General features: G+C 37.1%; 1 protein-coding gene and 1 long non-coding RNA gene across 5 annotated transcripts in view; both read right to left on the minus strand.

The window, feature by feature from the left end:
• Positions 1–24777, minus strand: part of Camkmt (calmodulin-lysine N-methyltransferase) — a 442726-nt gene that overhangs the window by 358765 nt on the left and 59184 nt on the right. The gene's annotated exons all lie outside the window — the stretch shown is intronic.
• Positions 1054–23855, minus strand: LOC147826994 (uncharacterized). Its single transcript, XR_015452988.1, has 2 exons — positions 11501–23855; positions 1054–10024 (listed from the first exon to the last, which is right to left on the minus strand). It is a non-coding gene; the product is annotated as an uncharacterized LOC147826994 (long non-coding RNA).

The raw sequence follows: 24777 nt of genomic DNA on the forward strand, positions 1-24777 counted from the left end.
GGAAATGTCCATCTTCAGGGGCTTCATCCAGCAACTCTGCTGCTGGTTCCTGACACTTCTTGACTTACAGTTCTCTTAAGCCTGGAGAAGTTTTCAGATGAATCTAGGGAATCAGAACACACTGTCATCTTTTGAATCCAGCGCCAGCAGAAAAAAAATGTGAGTGGAAGCAACTCTACCATTAAGTTTTTTCCATGAAAAGGAACAAAGAGAGGAGGTGGGTGGCAGGGAAGTAGAACAGCAGCTTGAATGTAAATGGGGTGGATAGTACATTTTTACTGACTGGGATGATTCTACAGAGAAGGGAAAATTAAGGATATAAAATAGAGGTGATTAACTGCAGGATAAAGTCACTGGTACAGAAAGCGATTTAGGCAGATAAGAAACAATAATGATGGCAAACTGTGCCCCAAAAAAGTTTTTGTTGCTTTTACAAAGCCGATGGTGGTTTCAATTTCAGATTCCAAAAGTGATTGGGAGAGCCTTCAAAAAACTGATGCCAATTGAGTTACCTTTTATTATTATTCATTCAGCACCTGTCCTTTTGGTCAAGTCATCAGTCTAAGGAAAAATAGGTGCAGTAATTATAAAACAATTTGGGGAGTAAAAACGGGGGGAGCACAGAACACTGTAGGTTACAAAAAAGGGGCAACAACCAAGCTTTGCCCATTTTCAGTATAACTCTCTTCCATTTACAGCTTTTATATTACCATGAAACCAAAACAAGTCTACAAATTAAAGGCAAAAACCTCAAAACCAATTAAATTCAAACTGTGGTCATCAACTTAATGTGATAACTAATTTTTTTTTTTTTTGGTACCGGGGATCGAACTTGGGTCCTTGCGCTTGCGAGGCAGGCAGTGGAACCACTGAGCTAAATCCCCGGCCCGATGACTAATGTTTAACTAAAGCTAATTTACCGATAGTGGATTTAATAGTAGGAAGACCTAAGCCTAGTGTTATATATGAGAGGAAATAGAATGGTTAAGAGCATGAACTTTGGAGCCAGCCTGTCTGAGTTCAAATCCCAGCTCCTCACTAACTGTCTGAGTGAACTTAAATAAACTACAAAATACAAAAAAAAAAAAAAAAAAAAGATGAATGAGCTTTAAAAATTCAACATGGGGTCTGTCCCTTGAACTTTTAAAAATACTGGTTCATAAAACCTTTGCAGGTAAAGAGTACTCCAACAAATTATTGTTTTCCCAGAATCAACTCTGTAAAAATTAATTAGGTGAATGAATAGTGCCATAAAAAAGTGGATACGAATGACAGCTAATGATTTGGGTATAACAGCATCATACCAGTGACAATGTCATTACGTCACACACAGACTTTTGGTGACATCCCATATTTAATCAAACTACTATTTTGTGCACATCTTTTTCAACTCCCCTTTTCAGGTCTATCTGTATATGCCACTGCCTCTTTCCAACCAATTGCCAAGATGACAACTCCATTCCATTCTGCACACTGCAGCTGGAGTGAAAATGTTTCTAAAGTAGAGACTTGATCATATCACTTTCATTAGCTCCCTATTGCTTTTGGGATACGGTACAGAAGGTCTTTGGCAATGTTGGTCTTCTGACCCATGCAGATTCACCTTGTTTTCTCCCCCAGTGGTTCTAACTCAAACCTCACTAAAGGGCAAGTTGTGACAACTTTCACTGAGCCCTCTTTTTTGAGGCACACATTCCCCCCACCCCAACCCCAGGTTAATTTCTGCGTCTAGAGGTACCAGGTTAGATTTCCCTGCTTCTGAAAAACTTCTCTGACTTTCCCCAGGCCTTAATCAGTAAGCCTCCTGGATATTTCCAATATTCTGAAACTGACTCTTATCTTACTCTACCTACCTCTTATTAGACCATAAATTACTCAGGGGCAGGGCTATGTTCCATTTGCTACATTATCCTACATTTCTTGCATATAAGATACATTCAACAAATATTGCCTGAATTCATTTTTCACTTAAACTCATTAACATTTTATAAAATATACTTTTCATATGAACAAAAAAGATAACATATGAATTAAAGGATGCCATATCATATTATCAAATAATTGATTCTGATCATTTGATTTGCTGCTTTAAACTCAGAAACTTTTAGTTTATTTATTCCTAAAATGGCTTTCATAATTTCCCATTGCTTCAAGTTTTATAGTCTTTTGTTGCTATAATGTCCTATTTTCATATATGTTCTATTCAAAGGTGTTACAGAAAGATAAAACATTTTTAAGCATAAAAATCTTATTTCTCTACTTAATAGAACAGGTTTGGTGTCATACTGTCTGTGTTCACATTCTGCCTCTGTAATTTACTAGATAGGTTTACTGTGAACAAATTACTCAACCTACACGTTGCCTTGCTCCTGCAGTGGTTGTAAAGACTAAATAAAAATGACTGTAAAGTGTCTTGGATAGAACCTAGTACATAATAAGTGCTCAGTAAATGTCATTTGAAAACTGTCTGTGTATCAGACTTTGGCAATTTCCTTTGTGGCCAAACCAGACAACTCAATACCCACTTTCACAGGAGTGTGTGTTTGATACAATGGTGATGACTTGGAAACAAAAGAGCAGGTATGAACAAAAAGCCTCCCTACCTAAATACTGACTCAAAATGCTTGTTTGGATAATCTCACATTAAAAATGATAACATTTACTTTTTTGTTTTATAGAGACATTATGAGCCTGTGTGGGGCTAGTTTTGATCCTTGCAACCATCGGAGGGCTAGATAAAAGGTTTTGGGATGGCTACTGTGTAAGAAGATAGGACTGGAGGCCCACAGGGGTGCCTGTCCTTAGCAGTATGCTTACCTAAGCATACATGATCCCTCTCCAGTCTGCTAAAATATACAAACAACTCTAGATCCTCTTGGTCTGACCAAAACAATACTGAATTTTTCAAAAGGAATACTACTAATGGTTTAAAGAAAATAAAAATACTAGAGAAGCATAGACAGAAGGGAGTTGAAGATTTTCAGCCATTGGTTTAACAGCGCCAGATACCCTTCCAAGCCCCATCATCCATCAGGAGAACAACTCCCCCCAGTGACCCTGCTTAGGGGCCCTTTGGGGGAAGGACTGAAGCAGGAGTCTACTTTCCTCTAGCCTGATGAAAATAGGTTACAGATGAGTTAAGGAATTGGAGAAAGAAAGATTTATATCTAGTTAAATGTTAACCTATTAACATAAATCTCAGCTACTATTCAAAGTGTTTTTGCTTTTGTGCTGGGGATTGGACCCAAGGTCTTGGGCATGCTGAGCACACATTCTACCACTGAGCTACACCCCAGCCTGAAGATCCTTTTTTCTTAAGGATAAATATAATTTTCTCAGCCACTCCTTAGTATTCTTCAATAAAATGTATATGGGAGGGAGGGGACCTAGTAGTTTGCAAAATCAAAAATTTAGGGACAGGTTGAGGATGCACCCCAGTAGTAGAGCATACACTTAGCTTGTTCAATGCCCTGGGTTCAGTCCTTAGCACTAAGAATAAATAAATAAAAGAGACCGAATGGTAAGCACTCAAAATCAAGGTAAGATTTTTTAAAAAATAAAATTAAACACAGGTACGAAATTAAAATGACATGTAAATTCTACGATTGTCAAAAAAACCCATTTGTAATATAACCTTTCATTTTATCTGTTATGCAATTTAGTGTTTGAAAAAATGTAGTGTGGTTATCTAAAACATAACTAAAATACCAACACTTTATTTCAATTTGATGAAAATCTAAGATGTGATACTTTCACACCTTCTTAAAAAGTTTTGAGAACATAATTTATTTCCTCAAGGTTTACAAATCATTATTATGGATATAAATCATTTCATTGACTACAATTACATACTCCTCCAGAGAGTATATGGGGCTTATTGACACTGCACAAAATCGGACTTTTGTTCAAATCCATCCCTTGATCTGTTTTTCTATGGCCCTCAAGCTGAGAGAGACTTTTATATTTTTAAAGATTTATTTTTAAAAATTTAAAACAGGAATATACAATAAAGATCTTTTGTGGTAAAAGCCTAAAATATTTACTCTCTAACCCATTGCAGGAAAAGTTCACCAAGCCCTGTCTGAAATGATTGGCACTTAGCGGGCCTTAGATATTATTAGTGTGTCCTCTTTCTTTCTTTCCTTTGCTGAAGAGGCAAAGGCTGTGCAGTGAGAAGTGAGTCTTAGTCCTAGATTAATCACACGCTATCTGTATGCCCTTGGGCACCTACTTAACCTCTTTAAGTCTGTTTAATTACCTGTAAAGTGGAAAGAAACATGCCAACTTCACCGGATTTCTAGGTGAACTTCTAGGTGATGTAATATGACAGACATCAGTAAATGAAAACCATTATTATATCAGGGTTCATCAGAGACTACCTCCAAAAGGAGGATACGCAACTTTGTAAATTGTGAACAAAGAAGGCAGAATTCAAATAATTTTGTTTTAAATTTTCTTTAAAAAGTCTGTCTGCTATATGAAAACATCGTGAACTTTCTTTAACCTTTATACTAAACATTCTTAGTTCTTACGTAGTAAATTTGACTAAAAGCAAAAGACATACCAAATAATAGCCATGACAGTCAAGTAACTTCTGAATTCAGAAACATAGTGATTAAGTCACTACTGGAAAGCCAGAATCTATTTTTGAGTCACTTGGATCACCTTTATTTCATTATACATTTTATAACATCAAAGAAAAACATGGCATAATTTCAGGCACTGAATCATCATCAAACTGAGTTGCAATTAAGGATAAGAACATCATTAAGTTTTAGGTAATGCTTGCAATTGTAAGTAAGCAGTGCCTTTCTATTCTTCTGGAAAATGTCATTTAGGAGGTTTCAACAATTCTTCTAAACCTAGACTGTAAGTGCCATGGTTGAATTTTTTTTGGATGTGTGCCCAACAATAAACGATCCACAATGATCTGAGGACAGCACTCCCATCCAAGAACTTAATCAGATTAATGATGTATTTGTTTTATAAAAATGAAGTACATTAAGCCTGAGAATACCTAATTTACATACTAAATGGTTGCTAGGGACCAAAAATACTAGTGGTTTTTATAAAACTGAGGTTACAAAATTGTCTATTGTCTTGAAATCTGTTAGTAAATAGCAGTGAAATGCAAAATAATAAACAAATGTTAATTAGTAGTATTTATATATGTAAATTCATTAGATTGTGTGTAGTTGTTCAAAAGAACCTAACGATGCTCATATTGCAAAACATACGTGCCCAAGAGACAATGTGATGCTATTATATGAAGTTGGAAATAACAGCAAACTTATTTATGTTTTCTAGTTGATTTGACCTCAAATCATTATTCACATTCCACTCTAATATTTTCATTTGGGGTCCTACTTTAATATATGCAAATAGAAACAGTAAATTAGCAGGCTAGGTTTCTGGCACTTTTGTTGGAAACCCATTAGCAACCTTCATCTAAAACAGGAAAGGAGAGCTTTCACAAAACAGCTGAATTTCACCAAACCCTTAAATAAGGAGAATTAATATTTCTTGATGTTCGCTTTTGGGTTTCCTTACACACACACACACACACACACACACATTCACATGACTACTTCATTCAACAAACTAGTGTTTATTGATTTAGGGAGGAAACAATAAACAGACACTACTGTGCTAAGGACACAGGCTAGTAAGCAGATAATTACAATACAAAAGGACAGTGCTACAATTCAGTATAAACAAAGAGCTCTAGAAACAAAGAGAAGCCAGCCACCAACTCAGCTAGGGCACAGGGGAGGAGCATCAGAGAGAAAGCAACAGTTTACAAGCCCTATCATCTGAGATGATGGAATCGCATATGCTGACGGCAAAAAGACTGGAAAATTGGGAGGGGTATAAAAGCTAGAGGTCTATAGATAGCTAGATCTTCTGACTTAAAAGATGGGGAGGAGGATTAAAATATTATTTAAATCTAGTGAGATTTACAAAAATTGGGTTTACCTTGAATTTGGTTAATTTTAACAACATGCAATTGTATTCAGTAACTAGATAAGACAGGAAGTTTTAAAAACTGAATAAAAAAAATTAAATGAAAACTTTCCATGTTTTATTAAACATGGAAGTTTAAAATTAAAAAAATAATTAACTTGAATTCAGACTCAAATATAAGTTTATACGTAGACCTTGCAAAGATATGATGGCAAAGCAGACTTTTTAAATACCTTCACACAACTTGGAATGGAATCTAGAAATATCAAATAAATAATTAAAGTAGGATTTTTTTAGGTTTAAAAAAATTGAGAAGTGTGTATATGTGAATTAAAATATCACATTATATCTCATAAAAGGCATATGTGTTAATGTGTCAAAATAGTATGTTTAATATGTGTCAAAAATAATTTAAATTTAAATTAAATTTTAAAAGCCCCAAGAAATACTAGGATAAAACATGATAGAAGAAAAAAAGACTTGAAGGAATTAAACTATATATTTAAAAATTTATAGATAAAGTTTATGGAAACAACTGTGGGACCAAAATGACTCCATTTTGGAGCCGTCTCCTTTGTTCTCTCAAATTTGTGCTTAAACTAGGAATTCACCACTTGAAATTCCTGAGTTTATTACCCAACCACCTGTGTACCCGGGGAGAGAGCGTTCCAGGCACACTATCTGTAGGATAAGCAGTTAATGAGCTGACTGTCCACACAAGATAGATGCGGCCATTAGTTAGTGGGTCTGCTAACGATCAGTATGTAACAACCGGCCGTTAATCTTTGCCCCTTTCTCCCTCACAAAAACCAATACGTAATCCCCTTCGACCCCCAAAGCCTAGCCAACCAAAACCCTACACTTCATATGTATTAAGTATTAACCAATCACCTGGCTACTAATAACCAAAGCTTGTTGTATTCTCAATAAAAACCCTGCTAGTTAGGGACTCAGGGCTCTCAATCTCGATCCACTGTGTCGGTGACAGTTGAGAGTCCCTGCTTAAGCTTGAATAAACGACCCTTGTGTGCTTACATCGAAAACGGCCTCCTGGTGGTCTTTGGGACTTCACAATCTGGGCACAACACAACATCTAAGAAGGAGGCATTAAGATGAGGAAGACTACAAGTTCCAGGCCAGCCTAGGCAATTTAGCAAAACCCTATCTCAAAACAAAAATTTTAAAAAGGGTTATGGATGTAGCTCAGGGGTACTCAGATGTGGATCAATCCCCAGCACTGGGGATAGGGAGAGGCTAGACATAATTATATCATCATCAAAATGACAAAATTCACTGAACATTTGGCTGCATATGTGGAATGCTGTAGAAAGTACTTATATTTCATCCAGTGCCTAAACTGTTGGCTGGCTAGCTTATAAGCATCATACTGACCTGAGAGCCTGCCACCCCTGCCAAAAACTGCGAATAAAAAGAATGTTACTCTTGGCAGGTTGTGTAGCTAGGCTTGAGACTATTACTCGTTTGAGTGGAAGACTTTTCTGTCCCAATCAAGTCAGACACATTATCAGCTTACCCTTCAATTATCTACATGTACCCCCTCCTTACTGTCTTGGATAATTCACTCACTCAATGAAGGAGATTAACAGATAATGTTGATTTTTAATCTTTATCTCTTACGTATGTTATGTTTCATTTTGTTTCTGTTCCCATCTTAAAAGCAATGTATTTACATAAGTTTACAGAAAAAAAAGGAAGCAGGGCACTAGTCTTAAGGACCTTACAGCATATTTCACAAGAACAAAAAAATAATAATTCAAGAAAATATAAGAGCTGTGGAAATTTTAAATAAGAGAAACCTTGTAAGCTGAGTTGTGTACACAGCTGCCTGTGTACTATAATCTCTTTTTATAAGTACTGTAGTCTGTGAAATCATAGAGATAGAATAAATATATCTAACTCTTAGATTTGGCCCAGTCCTAGGCACTTACAAGTTTCCAGTCAAAAATTCTGGTAGGGAATGAAAATTATCAAACGTGTCAAAAGAGAGATTTGAGTAGAGCTACAGAGCTGATGACTGAGCAACAAGGAAGGTTGAGTCAGTTGGTGAGAGATTTGTAGATCAGATTGACAATGAGGTATTACTTTAGAAAGAAATCAAACTATTGCAGATAGCTAAATTAGTTAGAAAGTATTATAATGACAAGGCTGGGCCCTCAGCATAGAAAACAATGGAGGCACATTCACTGGTTAGCATCATTAAAAAAAAAAAGTACTGCACCCACCTGTATTCCCCTGGGGATAAATAGCAGTGATTGATATTCCAAATAGGCATCAATCTCCCTAGCCCATTTCCTTTCTGGAAATTCCTTGTATGCTTACTAAATAACTTGTTTTCCCATTTGACCCCCAATTAATCAATATTACTTGAGTGACTGTACTTGTAATCCTATTGATTGATCATAGTTTTGTCCCACCTCATGCCCTTGTGATTTTCCATTGGGTCTTATAGTTTTGTCCCACTTTGTACCCAGCTCACCTCATGGCTTGTGCCCTATAAAACACCTTTGAAAAGTGGCACAGGCAGGCAACACACTTTCCAGTCCCCCTTCTGTCTCTTTTAGGCAGAAGCTATTGTTCTCTCAATAAATTTTTCCTACTCTTAAATGAATTCCCAGAATTCATTTTTTTATTTTAGAGAACATGAACTCATGGTTTGGCTATCTAGCAGGTAGGGAGTTATAATATTTCCCTTTTTGGATTATTTTGCTTGTTTGGATTACTTGCTGCCCTATATCAAAACCTCATCAAAATGTCCTAAGCTGTGTTGATATTAAAAGACAATGATGTTACTTTAAGAGGCAACAAATTCCTACAGAAGGGTAAACCTATTGCTAAGCCATCTGTTATTTGCAGTACATATAATAAACTCAACAGACGGGTGCACTCCTGTGCTTCCTATAAACAGATGGTTTTTATAAAAGTCTAAAATATCCTATCAATGGAGACCTCAACTAACACCCCCACACACAAAAAAAGATCTCAACCACACAGCCCACAGCTGAATACTTGGTTTCTTTTCATTCAGCATACACATAATGAAGATGGCACTGCCAACCCTAGACTACCATCCTTCTGTTACCATGAGAGCAACATCTTTTCTTTGTGAAACACGTGTAGAGACAAAGGAGGATTATTCATTTGAACTGGTTAAACATCTTTTGTACCTGGAGTGTTGATGATATATCTAGTTGGCAGGCAGAAGCAGCACAGCAGATAAATAGCTCACCTACTTCATTTATTTCCAAAACACACACACTCACAGCCCACAAACACACCACCACACAACTAAATACATTCATTCTATAAAAGGACATCAACAGTCCCATTATAGTAAGATATTTGATTCTAACATATTTTCTTTAAGTTTAAGAAAAACTAATCCTCTTGAATGAGATACCTAAAAACTTAGGTACTGATATGTAAAAACTTCTTGTAAGTGCTACTCAAAAAAAAATACTTAAGGGGCTGGGGATTTAGCTCAGTGGTTTCGCCACCTGCTGTGCAAGCGCAAGGACCCGAGTTCAATCCCAGGTACCAAAAAAAAAGCACTTATATAAGCCATATGGAAGCATGTTTTCAAAAGATAGTGAAATGTTAGTGTTTATACCATACCAACTTGTTTATATGTCCTTCACATTCTCAACAGAATTTTATCTTTATTGAATAGTTTGGGGTTACAAATATAAATTATATGAAATAAAGGCAAAAAGAAACAAAAATATTTTCTATTATGCTAAATATAAAGTGTTGTGAATTCTCAGAATGTGAGAGAGTTCCATTTTTCTTATAAGAAATTTTCTGGCTATGAAACATCTTTTAGTGTATGAGTCAATGAAAACCCTAAGATAACTAAACATTTCTCGTATCACTGACAACTTTGTGTGTGTGTGCGAGCATGCTTCTTGAGACAGGGTCTTACTATGCAGTATAGGCTGGCTTTGAACTCACTATGTAGTCCAGACTGGTCTTGAACTCACAGCACTCCTCCTGCCTCAGCTTCCTGGTTACAGGTGTGTCCCACCACGCTTGGCACTGATAACTTTGATTTGAAAAAAAGATACACTTAAAATTTTCAAATTCAGTAAAACAATAAAAGTCCATTATATTTATTACTTACTCTTTTAATTAATCTTTCTTAAATAAATAGGACACACATGTATAAATACTGAATAGTTTCTCTGGTGTGAGAAACTGAAAGTGTAAATAAGGACTAAATGTATAATAGGTAATGTGAAATAGGAAGAAAAGGGGCAAAGGGGAAAGAAGTGGGAGGGGTAGGGGAAAGGATAGAAGGGAATGGGATTAATATGAGAAAATGGAAAAATAGGAACAAAATCTTTGTAAATAGGGAGGAATGGAGGGGTTGAAGGGAGGGTTGGACAACGGTGAAAAATAAGAACCAAGAGAGACTATGTAAAGGTGCAAATTTCCAATGATGAATGTCATTATATTGTATACCTAAAATGTACCAATGATTAGAATGAATAATCGATAATGCAAAATAGGAAGAAAAGGTCCAAAGGGGTAGAGGTAGTGGAAGGGGCAGGGGAAAGGAAAGAAAGGAAAGGAAAAATGATGAGAAATGGAAAAAATGGAAATAAAGTCTTTGTAAATAGGGAAGGGTGGAGGGCGTGAAGGGAGGGCTAGGAATGGGGAAAAAATGAGAACCAAGATGCATTATGTAAAGGTACAATTCCCAATGAGAAATGTAATTGTGTTGTATACCTACAATGTACCAATAAAAGAATTTAATAAAAATAAATAATTAATCTTTCTTAGCTTGCATTTTATTAGTAATGAATGTCCACTTCTTAGCTTACTCTAATCAATTACTTATAGTATTTAGAATTGATTAATACAGATATTCATATATAAGAAATTCCCTGGAAAAGAAGATGTAAATATATTTAAATGTATTCAAGTATCTCCAACTATTTTAAATTGAACTAAAATTAATAAAATGATTTAAGCCAAAAATAGAAGAGCTCTAATGTAATATAAGTAGAGAAGATGAGAAGCAGGATGCTAGACTCTTCCCTACCAACTGGACCACAGATTAGTGAGACAGCACAGAAAGAAATACCCTTCCAAAGTTTAATGATTACTTTGCCATTCTTTAATACAGCTGACGTTTACTGAGCGCTTACCATTTGCTTACTATTAAGGATTTTTCATGATTTAACTTATTTCATTCCATCAACAGCCACAGAAATTAACAGTAAGATCTTAGAAAAAGAATTAAATGTTTCTAAGAAAGTATATGATTTATTATTTTTTAATCTACATGGAAAAAGGAGTTGAAACTTAGTTTGTAACCATAAGGATAATTTAGGAAATGATCTGTTACAAAGGGAGGGTTAACATGTTAAGATTTATGGCACTTATTGTTAGTCTAAATGAAAACTTAATCTGACCTCTAAAGTATTAAAGTTTCAGAGAGCCATAAAATAATATACATCAATTAATCATCATCATCCGCTGAGTCAAACACTGGAAAATAATGTCAAGAAGTTACCTTGTAATTACTTTGTGGCTCCTTAAAAACTCATTTGACATAATCACTCTTTGACAGCTGCAAGAAGGAAAATGTTCTATTTCTTCTCCCACTAGTACCCTCTTCTGAGAGCCAGGGGCATCACTTTTCAGCATTCCCTGATCTGCCAAATGTTTATGATGGAAGTGTGTGGGGTGCCTTCGTAATCAGTGCTCTGGACGCCTGTCAGGGGTTGAGAGTTTCCAATCAAAGTTGTGGATTCAGGAGAGTCACAGTCAGGGAATGGGCAATGGGCTTATTATTAACAGTGTGCAGGGTGGAAAATTACTCAAGTACAAGTGAAGAGTATCTGGTTTTATCTAAAAGACTGGAACATTTCCTTCCCTTCTGTTTATGACATTACATTTCCACTTACAAGAGAAACTCTCAGTATTCCCCAAGATATAATATGTTAAACATTCTTATTTGCCTGTATGTGGGGTTATTTTAAACTATGACTCCTTCACGTAAACCAGGCAAAATGTCAAATCATCCTGAACACAACTGTCAAAGAAAGTCTGTAATTTCTACCTACGGTTTTGGAGCCAGGACCACAGTTGGATTTTCTGTCTATAAAGGCTTGCTCTGAAGGTGAACCACATCCTTTTAACAGCTCATTTCCAAGATGTGAATATGGTGTTTAATTTCTTCTTGAACACTTCTTATTAAGCTGACATCTGAAACCAGTTTCTCACTTCCCAACACAAGTGTTTTCTGTTAAATTCTTTCTTGATTTTCATCAGGGCACTCACCAGAAGAAAGGCCTATCCTGGTAGCACAACATGATAAGCATAAAACTCTAGTACCTCAGCAACAGTGTGTGAAAAAAGTCTTGGAAAAAAATTTCTGCAAAACAATTCCATTGTAAGAAATTGTATTCTTATCATGGATTTTTCATTTTCTTCCATCATAAGAGACACAAGTTAGGTTGTGACACAGCATGATTTAGAAAGTCTATTGCATTAATGAAAATGTCATTGATCTTATAACTCTACACTAAAAAAAGGGAAAAATACAGACAAGGAAAAAAAAGACAGCAATAAAGGAACTAAACCAGCAGCACTATAACAACAATTCTGGCAGGCTATTTTATCCCACTGACAAGAACAAAAAGAAGAAAAGTCATTTATACACTTTGGTACATAAAACTGAATTGGCAAGTGTTAATGGTATTAATAGTCTAAGTTTATAAGTGCCACCTCAGAAATTAGTACAAGGATAATTTATTCCATTTTTCAAATTAAGATGAATACTTGAAATAGGAAAAAAGTATCAATTTACCAAAAAATAATATCTTCAGGCAGGAAAAACATATACTTAATGCACAAGGAGAAAAGATCACTCATTAAAAAGGAATAACTAATTGTGCTAACTTAAAGTCAATATCACGCTCATTTTTGTCTCCAACAATGTCATTTGCATATTTATAAGAGAATTCAACATTAAAAAGTGAATTTACAGACTATTTAATAACTGACATTTTAAAGTAACTTTTTAATAATAATGTGCTACAACAATGACAATCTTACTTATTAAAACCTTGTTGTTGATAGCCCTTACAGTACTTTCTTGCAGATCTTTATTAATTTAACATTACAATTTCATATCTTTTCCTGATCTCATGTAATTTACCCTACTTAATTCCTTACTTTTGGATATGCTACATTTGCCACTCAATGAGTTTATTTCACTGGTCATTTACTTTCAACAGTAAAGCCAAACTATTTGAAGGAAATAATCTCTCAGCAAATCCAACATAGAGGGGAAAAGACTTATTTATCCAGCATTTTGTGTCATGAATTGAAGCTTTATTCCAAAGAGTAAGCAATAAACAAAAACACCTCAGGGGCCTGGGAGGAGCAATGTAACCAATTACATTTAATTAAATCAAAGGATGGGAGCCCCAGGGTTGAATGAGCTGAAGAACAAATTTGCATTAACACCTAGCAGCCAAACAAGTAGCTCTGGGTCTAGTCTGCAAGTACAATTGTTGCCATCTATTCTCCGCACTGAAGGGGGGCCATTAGCTAAATTCTTAGGCATTGTTTGTCCACTGATGAGAGGCTGCCGTCTCAACATTTCACTCCATCACACATGAAAATTGCCTACTAAAATAAACAGCTTCCTCTGAAAGCTCAGAAACAAACATTACCTGACTCCAGTTTGCAATTTGGTGAAAACTCTTCAGGGCTGCTAAAGGAGAAAAAAGAAAATGAATGGTGTAATTCCAGGCCCTAACTACATTTGATGGAGATCATATGTTTGTGCAGATTCATTGGTAACATCAGAGACAACAACACAGGTTATCCCTTAAACTACATCAAGAGTACCTCTGTTCTAGATGGAATACTTTGACTCAATCCTACACCATGAAGATCTTAAACATTCAGTACATCACAATTCCCTCCCCCCATGCTCTGACTTTACAGATAGCTTCTCTTAAGTGACTATTTTTATTATGTAGAGAATTTTGATACATACCACACATGATATATATTGAAAACCTTATTTACCAGATCATGACAAATTATGGTAAATTAACACTCTAACATTGATAGGATTGATTATTTTGTCTTATATGTTCTTTTTTAGTCCAGCTAAATTAGAACACTCAAAAGAATAACAAACAAAATTTGGAAGAATAACCCAAAAAGTCATTACTAGCTCTACTTTGATAAATGATGAGAAATAAGTATGATTAAATAGAGACCAAAAAAAGGCAGAGATACAGAGTTAGCCAAGGCTATTTCAGATTGAAAGTCTATCTATAATATAATATGTTATCTAGAAATACTAGTTTAAATTAACACTATAAGATAATTCTCTATCCATAAGATATTACAAAGGGTTTTGTTGTTATTATTGTTTTGTAAAACCTCCTGAGTCACCAAGCTAAAAAAAGTCCACACTGCTTCAAAGTTACCAGTAAAGCTTATATGACAGGAAAATCAGGTGGAATCTGTTATGATTTATATTTAGATGCCTCCACCAATGCCTCCTGTGCTGAAAGGTGGAGCTTTTGGAAGACAACTAGATTAGGGGGATCTATAGGTGGCTTTCCATTAGGAAATAGGGGCTGGTCAGAAGAGACAGGTCACTGAGGGCGTGGCTGGTTCCCATCAACCATGCATGAGAAACTTTTCCTCTGCCATGTCCTTCTGCTATGCCATCCTGCACCAGAGTCTGCTATGGACTGAAACCTCTACAGATTGTGAGGCAAAATAAATCTTTTCACCTCTAAGTTGCAGGCATGGGGTATTGTGTGCCAGTGACAAGAAAAATGACTAACAGAGTCTATGTGAGATTTGGGGATTTCTGGGCTGGTCAGATTTTGGTGGCAAAGCTAAAAGAGCCCTTTAAGAAGGCTAATTTGAACATTAAGTTTAATATGGCTAGCGCAAAAAGTCTCATAACCTATATTTCATATCTATTCCTTAAACTCAAAACACTCTCAAAGCCTGCAAATGAGGAGAGAAAAGACAGGAAAAGACAAAATAACCTCTTGCTCTGATGGTACCCAGTTTCAGATGGGCCACTCCAGTAGGCCTCAGTAGCAAAACTTCTCTGAATTTCTCTTATCTCCTGCTCCCAACTTCCCCACTCAAGGTGCAATAGAAGAAAAAAAGGAGACCCATGAGTCTTCCTTTTTCCCTCCAATAGCCAAAAGGGGGAATGATCCAATTAGCAGCTGTCATACCCCACCCTCACTTTCATCCTCAGCACCCTAAGGGTGGCCTGGGGCAACTGACCTCAGTGTCCTCCCAACATCTTTGGGGTTACTTCAGTGACTAGCTTGTAGGGAGCACTGATAGGAACTAAGGTGGCTGAGAGCCACAAAGCCCCTACCCTGATCCAGCTTCTCCTGGCACTGCTGATGGTGGCAGCAGGAAAATAATACCTGATAGAGCAAAGATCAGGGAGGGATTTGTGCCCATATTTGATATCTCTGAAAACTCCAAACTCCAATGGGCCATGATTAACATTGGTGGCCGTCCTGCAGAGGCCTTAAAAGCTGTGGCAGTCATGAATTTAGACTTGCCATTTTTGCAGAAACAAAGGAACTGTCAAACAAGCAGCCAGTAGGGCCGGGGATTTAGCTCAGTGGTTTCCCCGCCTGCTGCGCAAGCGTAAGGACCCGAGATCCATCCCCGGTACCAAAAAAAAAAAACAAGCAGCCAGTTCTCTTGAAGTTGTGCTGAGCTCTGACCATGACAGCTATACTTGTACTAGATATCCTGCCGATACCTCCAAGACATATGTGCCTTGGCCACAGCAGGCTTGTATCATAGACTCATCCCAGATGACCCCACCCCACCCTGCAGCCATTTCTGATGATTCTGCCCTAAATTTTCCAATAGGTCCACCAAACTGCACACACATGGGCTCACTCCTGTTTTATGTAAACAGTGCTCCCTCACACCCTTCAGGTCAGTGGAGAAGGGTTCCATCCTGTGCACTACCCACTGCCATGCTACAGCGAAGGTCCCAACAAAACCTCACTCAAGTGGTCCTTTTGCCTACTCATGACTCTTATCCCAGGGAGAGCTTGCACTACAAGGGGCTACTAGCCCTGAAGAGTTCCAGAGACCAGCAGCAACCAGTGGTCACTGGCAATGACCAGCGGCAGTGACTGGTAGCAAATGGCAGTTACTGAGAAAGACCAGAAGAGAGCCCCAATGAGGCAGCAAAAGTTACTGGAAAGCTCTAGATAGCTGCAAAGGGGGCTATGAGCCTCCTGTTGAGGAGCTCATAGGGATGGTTAGAAGCCACCAAGGGCTATTAACACTAAAAGCTATAATACCAAGGGCTGAGAGCTACTGCACTCAAACCCTGGAGCCCCTAAACTCAAAGGACCTGCACTTTGTGAATTTATAACTTCTATCTCAGTTGAGCAAAGAAACTCTCAGCTAATTGGTGACAAGCCAGCCACAGAAACTAGAATTTCTCTTTCCCAAGGTAGATCATAGAAACTAGAATATCTTTTCCTGAAACCATAAAGCTTAAAAATATGAACTCTAATCTTCCCCAACTTTTTATCTTAGAGTTGGCCATAAAGAAATTCCCATCATAAGACCTCCATTTCAAAAGGCTTCTGCCCCATACCTGGGAGGAAGTAATGCTGGACTGATGGCCTGACTAGGTTTCCCCACTCAGTCTCTCAGCATTGGATCATACCCTTTATGTCTAATCATGTTTCTACATGCCTGCCCATGCTTCATCAAACCTAAGCATAAAAACACTTAGTTTACCCTGAGTCTTTGAGTCATCATTCTGAAGGTTCCTGTGTCACACAAAACTATGATCAAATAAATTTGTTATTCTTTTCTATTGTGAACCAGTCTTTTGTTAGGGGTATGTCAACCATGGCCTTTACCTGTTGATGGGCAAAAAAGGGATAAATCTCTTTCTACCCCCTACAAAGCAGAGCACAGTGCACAGGAACAAATGCCAACTGCCTATGCCTTGAGAATTTGCAAAGTCTGACATAGTTTTACAGATTCAAGGACTCATCACAAATTTGCATCCAGAGTTGTGTCTAGTGGAATTTGAGCTACTATGGTTAATGTGACTCCACACCTTTACCAGTTAGATCCCTGGTACCAAAAAAAAAGTAGATTTGAAATATTGTTGCCTTTTGGTAAGAGGAAGTTATATTCACTTAAAAACCTGACAATTATCTATAGCTAGATAGCCTTTCTTTATTTTAATTACCTTTTTTAATAAACAATATGAATGAAATCATTATAAAAATATAAGTATTATTTTCCACATAAGCTTAAAGTTGAATTTTCTTTTATGAGACAAAGCACATTAGCCTATACAATGCTAGTGACAAATCCTATATATTATTTATTATTGTGACTACTATTTCATAAAAGAGACCAAAGAGGAGAGAGCAAATGGAAGACAAGTCAAAGTTTAAAATTACAATGTAAAAAATAATGACTATAAAATCCATGAGAATGGATGAAGCACTCTTCAAGAATATTACATTTTGATTTTCATTTTTTACAAGCCAATAATATTTTGAATTTATTTTTGAAAAAATAAAACAAAATTTCATAATGAAATACAGTAATAAAAGAATAATAATAGTTATTAGACTGTGTTTCATCTTCAAAGTAGTTGGAGTACAAGACAGAAACCAAAAAGATTTGTACAAAAACGAAACAGAAAGGGCTGGGGATTTAGCTCAGTGGTGCCCCGCCTGCCTTGCAAGTGCAAGGTCCTGAGTTGGATCCCCGGTTCCAGGAAAAGAAAAGGACAAAAAAGAAACAAATAATAACAAAAGATTTATGTTTCTAGAAGGCAGCTGAAATGAAAAACAAAATAATATTTGAGTTACAGTAGATGAAGGTCCAAAAGAAGTGTGTACATAAAGCAAGTTTTTTTTCTCATTGGCACAGAAGTAGGTTTAACAGAAAAAATATATCTGTGCTGTGGTACACAGCGTATATATGCATCATGTTTCCCCCAAAATAAGACCTAGCTAGATATCAAAAATGTCAGCTCTAATCAGCCTATTCTTGCCTTCCTTGCCATTACAGAGTAACCAATAAATAAGAGAATCTGCATGGCACTGACCATCACCATGGTAATGACCAGATACTAATTGCAGCTGAATTTATTTTCCACTTAGGTCTTACTTTCAGAAAAACACTGTGTATATTTATCTCTATCTCCATTATCTAGCTACACTTAGATCTGTTTTGGATCTTAAATTTTCCTCCAAATTCAGGTGTTAAAAGCTTGGTCCCAGTTGATGGCACTTTCAGAAGGTGGTAAAAACTGAGAAGGTGCAGCCTAGTTGGAGGGAGTGAGTGGATCCTCAGGGGTGTGCCTTGGGGGTACTATATCTCATCACAGGCCCAGAAATAATGGACCCAGCCCATATGCATTAAAACCTCTGAAACCATGAGCCAAAATAAACCTTTCCTCTATTTAAGTTGTTTATGTAAGGTATTTGGTCACAGCAATGGAAAGCTAACACAGAAGTTGGTACCAGGGTGACTAAAGCAACCATGTGATTCAGAAGCCTTTGGAATTGGTTTGCAGGAGGAGTTTGGAAAAGGATACTCTGGAAAGCTTAAACTGTAAGCAGAGCTTAATGGACAATTCTGGAGGGAGATTAGAAGACCAGAATGCCGACAGGAATAGTAGAGAATAGCAACAAATAGTAAAGGTGTTGATCATGAGGTATCAGATGGAATGAAGACTGTTGGAACTGGACTAGGGGCAATTATAGTTATATTCCAGCAAGTAAGTTTTACACATTTTGTCCATTCCCTGAGACTTTGTGTGAGGCTCAATTTGAAGGTGACTGATTATTTTATCTGGCAGAGGAAATTTCAAGGCAGCACAGCATTGCAGGTGGAGGTATAGGAATTAATGGCAGTTTTTAACCACATTTACAGTGAGCAAAAAGAAGTAGGATTTGAAAAACTTGCCATTTAGCTTAGAAAAGAAATAGTTGTAAACTCAGGGCCGTTAATAAGAGATTAGGGCCATTAAAAAGAAGCCAAATATAGAAAAGGCACCTTGAAAGCATCTCAGGAATTGGCCAGACCCAACCCAGCACAGTCACAAGGGTGTAAAAGTGTAAACTGTTTTGGAAGACTTTGCTTTAAGAATAGAGCCTAGGGATGCACTGCTTGCACTGGTCTGCCTAGGGAACTGACTCACTGAGATCTGCTTCCTTTTTCTTAGCCATTCAGGCACTCAGATCACTGCAGCTGTTACCCAAGAGAACCTGGCTACTGCTCCAGCTGGCAGCAGACCTTGGAATGGGCCACAATGCTGGTTTTACAGGCATGCAGGATGTAAGAGTTGTGGTGTCACAAAGACTTTCACCAAGATTTCTAAGGAAGGCCAGGGAGGAGAGTGGGTGTGTGACACAGAGTCCCTTTAAGCAGTCCCTGAGAGGGTAATAAATGAAATTGTGAGAGTGAAGCCAAAGCTGTAATGGAGGCAGCAGGAAATTAAAGATGCCAGGAATATGGAAACTCCACAGGCAGCAAGCAAAGTCAGCCCAAGAGAAATACCACTGAGCTGCAGCCAGCAAGGCCATAGGGACGAGGCTGCCTAACCCTTTTGGGACCCATATCCACCCACTATGTGCCCTGGATGCCAGGCTTAGAGTTACAGGATTTAATGTTTGCCTTGCTGGGTTTCAGTCTCGCTTTGGTCTGATCCTTCCTTAGTACTGTATTCTTCTAATCAAATAACACAACATTATCGTATAAGTAAAGGATACTTGTATTTCAAACTTTTTTTTTCATTTTTTTTTTTCCGGTACTGGGGATCAAATTCAGGACCTTGAGGCAGGCGGCAGCACCACTAAGCTAAATCCCTGGCCCTGTATCTCAAATTATTAAGTGAACTAAGAACTAAGAGACTTGATGTCTGAACATATGCATATGATTACTTGTCCCTACATGTAAGTTTACTACTAGGATAATTCCATTAAAACCAAAATAACCAAGTAGAAGAAATACTATTCCTCTTGAGGAATGCTAAAAAAAGAATTTTTATGGTACTTTTATTATTACTGCGGGTTGCAGATAGAAAGTAAAGATAAGAAGGAAAGAAAAGCTGAGACAGAAGTGTAAGGGACATGTGGTACTCCACAGCACATTGATTCTGAAAAGGGAGCTCACTCTACAGTAAAAAAATAAATCCATAGGCTGATAACCCAGGGAATTTACTGCTCCTATGTTTCTTTCATCAAAAAGCGGCTCACCTCTTACAGAGGCTAAATTGAAGATTCCATTGCAGTGTCAGCTGGGAGACAATACACTGTGAGAATAAAATACTGACCTATAAGATAAAATATATCCTTCAAATCAATAATCAATATGTGGTACTTGTTTTTTCCGTAGTCAACATACACAATCCTGGGAACAAAGGGATACAAGTGAGGGTAGCCTCACACAATATACCTATTTTCCCCCAAAACTCCGAAGACTAAAAATGTTCTTTATGTACCTTAGAACTCTGTCAACTGGATATTCCAATCAGGGACTTTAAATCTTGAGAAAGTAAGACAAAATAAAGACACAGGTGACAAATTATTTGCAGCAGCAGCAGCAATAACAAGAATCCAGTGGATTTAGCTCAGTGGTGCCACGCCTGCCTTGCAGCAGCAAGGTCCTGAGTTCATCCCCGATTTGGGGGGAAGGGGGTCCTGTGGCAACAGCAGTGCTGTGTGTCTCAGAGCAGCATCCTAACTAGCCTGATCCTGCAGGTGGATCTGGACAGTTTCCTGGATTCAGCCTGCCTCGGTTCCTGATCATTTCCAAAGGCCCAATTTTTAGCCTTCTCCAGATTCGGGGTGTTGCCCAATAGTCAATAAATTTAATTTCTACTCTAGTGGCATTAGTTTCTATTATTTTGTGACCATGAACTTGACGGAATAGAAATGATGAAAGGATTCCTAAATCTTTAAAACACTTACCCATTGTTGTCCTAAAATCTGAGTGATATACTTTAAGTTTTCTGTTTTTGATTTACAAAAAAAAAAAAGATACGTTTAAAACCAAGAAAATTAAGTATTTTACCTTAATTAGGAAATCCACAAGCCTGTTATGAACATTAAACTAGCAAACTTTTTTTTTCTTTTTTTTTTTTGGTACCGGGGATCAAACTCGGGACCTTGCGCTTGCAAGGCAGGCGCTGGAACCACTGTTCTAAATCCCCGGCCCGAGCAAATGCTAATTATACAAAGAAAGATAATATTTTCACCAATCTTTAGCTCCTTCATTTGTTTCAATTATTTTCATCATTTTTTTTTAGTACCAGGGTTTGAATTCAGGACCTTGTGCTTGCAAGGCAGGTGCGGCACCACTGAGCTAAATCCCCGGCCCTTATCTTCATCATTTTGTATTGCTAAGAGTAGTAATGGCATCTTTTAATTTTTTTGGTGACATGTTACTGAGAAAACCTGAAGGTTTATTTATTTATTCAAGGATAATTGCATTTGTAACTTTCTAGAAAGGAATTTTTAGCTGAGAGAGCATTTTCATTTTACAATCTCAATTTTCATATCTACGTTTTTTTCTTTATCTTTGAAAAAGTCCACAGATACATCTATCAAATATCAAATGTAAATATCTCCACTTCGTCAAAAATTGGTTTTTATACAAAAATTTTCAACCAAGCTGCTTAAAAGAACTGTATGAGAATATTTTAAACTATTCCAAGGAACTATCTGTTGGGTATCTTAATGGCTTCGGTTCTATTTCCTATGATTTCCCTTACTGGACACTCAATATTGCTCTGACATCAAAACTCCCACAACCACACATTAAGAATAGCTTCTCAAGAAATATTTAATTCTACCCACTGCTACCATTCTAACATTCACAGGAAACATATAGCAGAGATGGGCAACAGCTGAAAATCAATGTTCTTTGTGAACAGAAATTTAGCACTTTCTTTGTGAGTCTCTTGACCACTGTGATGGAGAATAGGAAAAAGCTCTGGCAGTGATTAACAAAGATAATGAGGTGAGAGTTAATCCCTTAGACAATTAAAAGAAAAAAAAACTTACCTAAGGGGGGAGGGATAAGCTTCTAGCATTAGAATGAAGACTATGAAAAAAATGGTACTCCATTCTGAATAATAGGCCTAGGTACAACCCCAACAAACTAACATTTTAAAAAATGTAATTAAATGGCTTTAGCTAGAAATTCTCTACATTACCCTCAAAGGTCTAGTAATCTATGTAATGTCCAGATCACCTTGCTTTCAGGTGTTGTTTATTCTCTCTCTCTCTCTCTCTCTCTCTCTCTCTCTCTCTCTCTCTCTCTATATATATATATATATTTCCCCCTCCCTCACTGGTGAGAGAATTAGTGAGGGCCCAAGACTAAAGAAAAAAATCATGAAAGCAATACTAAAAATACCTATTTTGGTTTGGTTTGATTCTGTGATACATTTATCATTTTGCATATCTAGACATTCTGTCTTCTATGGCCCATCATATGTTAATTTCACAGATCTCAAAGAAAAAAGTTATTATCTTCTAAACCATGACAGAAGCTAGTGGTATGTGTATCTTATAGTAAAGCCAGCACATGCATAAGTACCTTACAGCCTGACTCTTGTCTCCTCTTACCCTGTTGGGGATCTCATCACTACCACTGTTGCCACAACACTGTCTTGACCAGGGAGACTGCTAATTTAACTTTCTGGTCCAAATGTGGACACTGGATTCTTTCACACTTCACGGAGCATTAAAGTCATTTGATGCAGTAGGCATTATAGACACACTGCTTAGGGCCAGTGTGCTTTTCAGACTTAGGAAAATACTTGAGATTTAAAATAATTATCATGTTAACATAGAAAAAGTAGAGCCAAAATTAATAGGAGTTCAGGCATATGTCTATAAAACATGACAAGTGGCAAGCTTTAATTTAACATGGGATAATACTTAAATTGCATTTGATGTGGGATCTGGATGCACTGTAATGACTTTGACAGAGATGGTCTCCAAAAGTTAAACAGGCCTGGGCCGGGGATTTAGCTCAGTGGTTTTGCCGCCTGCTGCGCAAGCACAAGGACCAGAGTTCAATCCCTGGTACCAAAAACAAAAAAACAAAACAAAAAAGTTAAACAGGCCTGTCTCACCCACCTGAGACAGGCTGAACTGTTTAAACCAGATTCTATTAAAAAAAAAAGTTATGAAGATGAATTTAGATATAAAGTGAAACTAGATCATTCAGTTTACAAAACATAGCTTGTTTTATGCTCACCACAGAGACATTCCATATTTGTGGGTGCCTTTTGTCTTTGGAACACTTTTTTGTAAGTCTGGATAATATCCCACATTGTGAATTCCTACTCTCCAAAGAAAAAGAACTCACTCTTATCTTACCTTGCTAATTAATAGAGCAGTCTCAGCCAGTCCAACACTCCTGCACATGACTTCAAACCAGTGAGCAAAATAAAGAGGCAGGTGTCCAGTGGGATCCACTGTTTTATTGAGAGTGGCAGTGAAGGAGTTCATTCTTTTTTTTTTTTTTTTTTTTTTTTCCGGTACCGGGGATCAAACTCTGGTCCTTGCACTTGCACTTGCAAGGCAGGCGGTGGAACCACTGAGCTAAATCCCCGGCCCCAGGAGTTCATTCTTTTGGAGGCAGCTGTGATAGAGCATTTGGCATTCAGTACAGACTACGGGATTCATTGGCAAGTGGTGGCACCACAGAAACCTTCACTGGAGCAGTTTCCCAATGTGATCTGGGCATTGTACCTGATACATCTCCCCCAAGTCTGACTCTCTGGCTTTCCTAGGATTCCATGAGTTTCTTATTACTTTAATAAATTCCTTCTTAGTTAAATCAACTAGCGTGGACTTTCTGGCTCTCCTATGATTCCATGAGTTTCATAATACTTTAAATCAATAGTTTCATAGTTACCTGCTGATTCCCCATCAGAAAGATGGAGGAAATTGCCATGTGCCAATGAATCTGGGCAGCATCTTGAAGCTGGAAATAGGAAAAAAATGGATTCTGCTCTAGACCTCCAGAACAGATGGCAGCAGTCTGTGTAATTATTGATTTTAGCACTTGGTGACCTGTGTCAGACTTCTAATTTAAAGAACTGTAACATAATAACGATGAGTTTATGTTGTTTTAAGACATTAGAATTGTGCTAACTTTTTATGACAGCAATAAAAAATTAGTACACTTGCAACACTAAAATTAGTACAATTGCAACACTATTTAAATATCAAAAAGTTGAGGAAAATTTAAATGTCCATTGATGGGGACAGAGTTTAATAAACTCAATAAGGAACAGTTGGCAATGCAATACACTAAACAACCATTAAACAAACTGAAAGTTTGATATGTTGATGTGGTGAGATGTTTAATATATGTTTGTTAAATTAAAGAAAAAAGTGAACTTAGAATAATATATACATAGTATGATCCAACATATGTTTGTTTCTTTTTCCCAGTACTGGAGGTTGAATCACCCAGGCCCTCTGCACTGAGTTATATCCCAGCCCTTTTTATATTTTTCATTTTAAGATAAGTCTCACTAAGTTGCTAAGTTGTCCAGGCTGGGCTCAAACTTGTGATCACCTGCCTTGGCCTCCCAGAGTGCTGGGATTACAGACATATGCAACCACACCCAACTCCAATATATGTTTTTAAAATTATATTTATATAACCATTTAAAGGTCTACAAGGAAATCCATCAAACTTTAACAATAGCTTTCTCATTCTTGCATTGCTGGATTATTTTCTCAGTAAGAA

This window comes from Heterocephalus glaber, unplaced genomic scaffold (assembly GCF_053883595.1).
Source record: "Heterocephalus glaber isolate CG9 unplaced genomic scaffold, H.glaber_assembly_v1.0 deba00001457, whole genome shotgun sequence".
In the NCBI taxonomy this organism is placed as follows: domain Eukaryota; kingdom Metazoa; phylum Chordata; class Mammalia; order Rodentia; family Bathyergidae; genus Heterocephalus; species Heterocephalus glaber.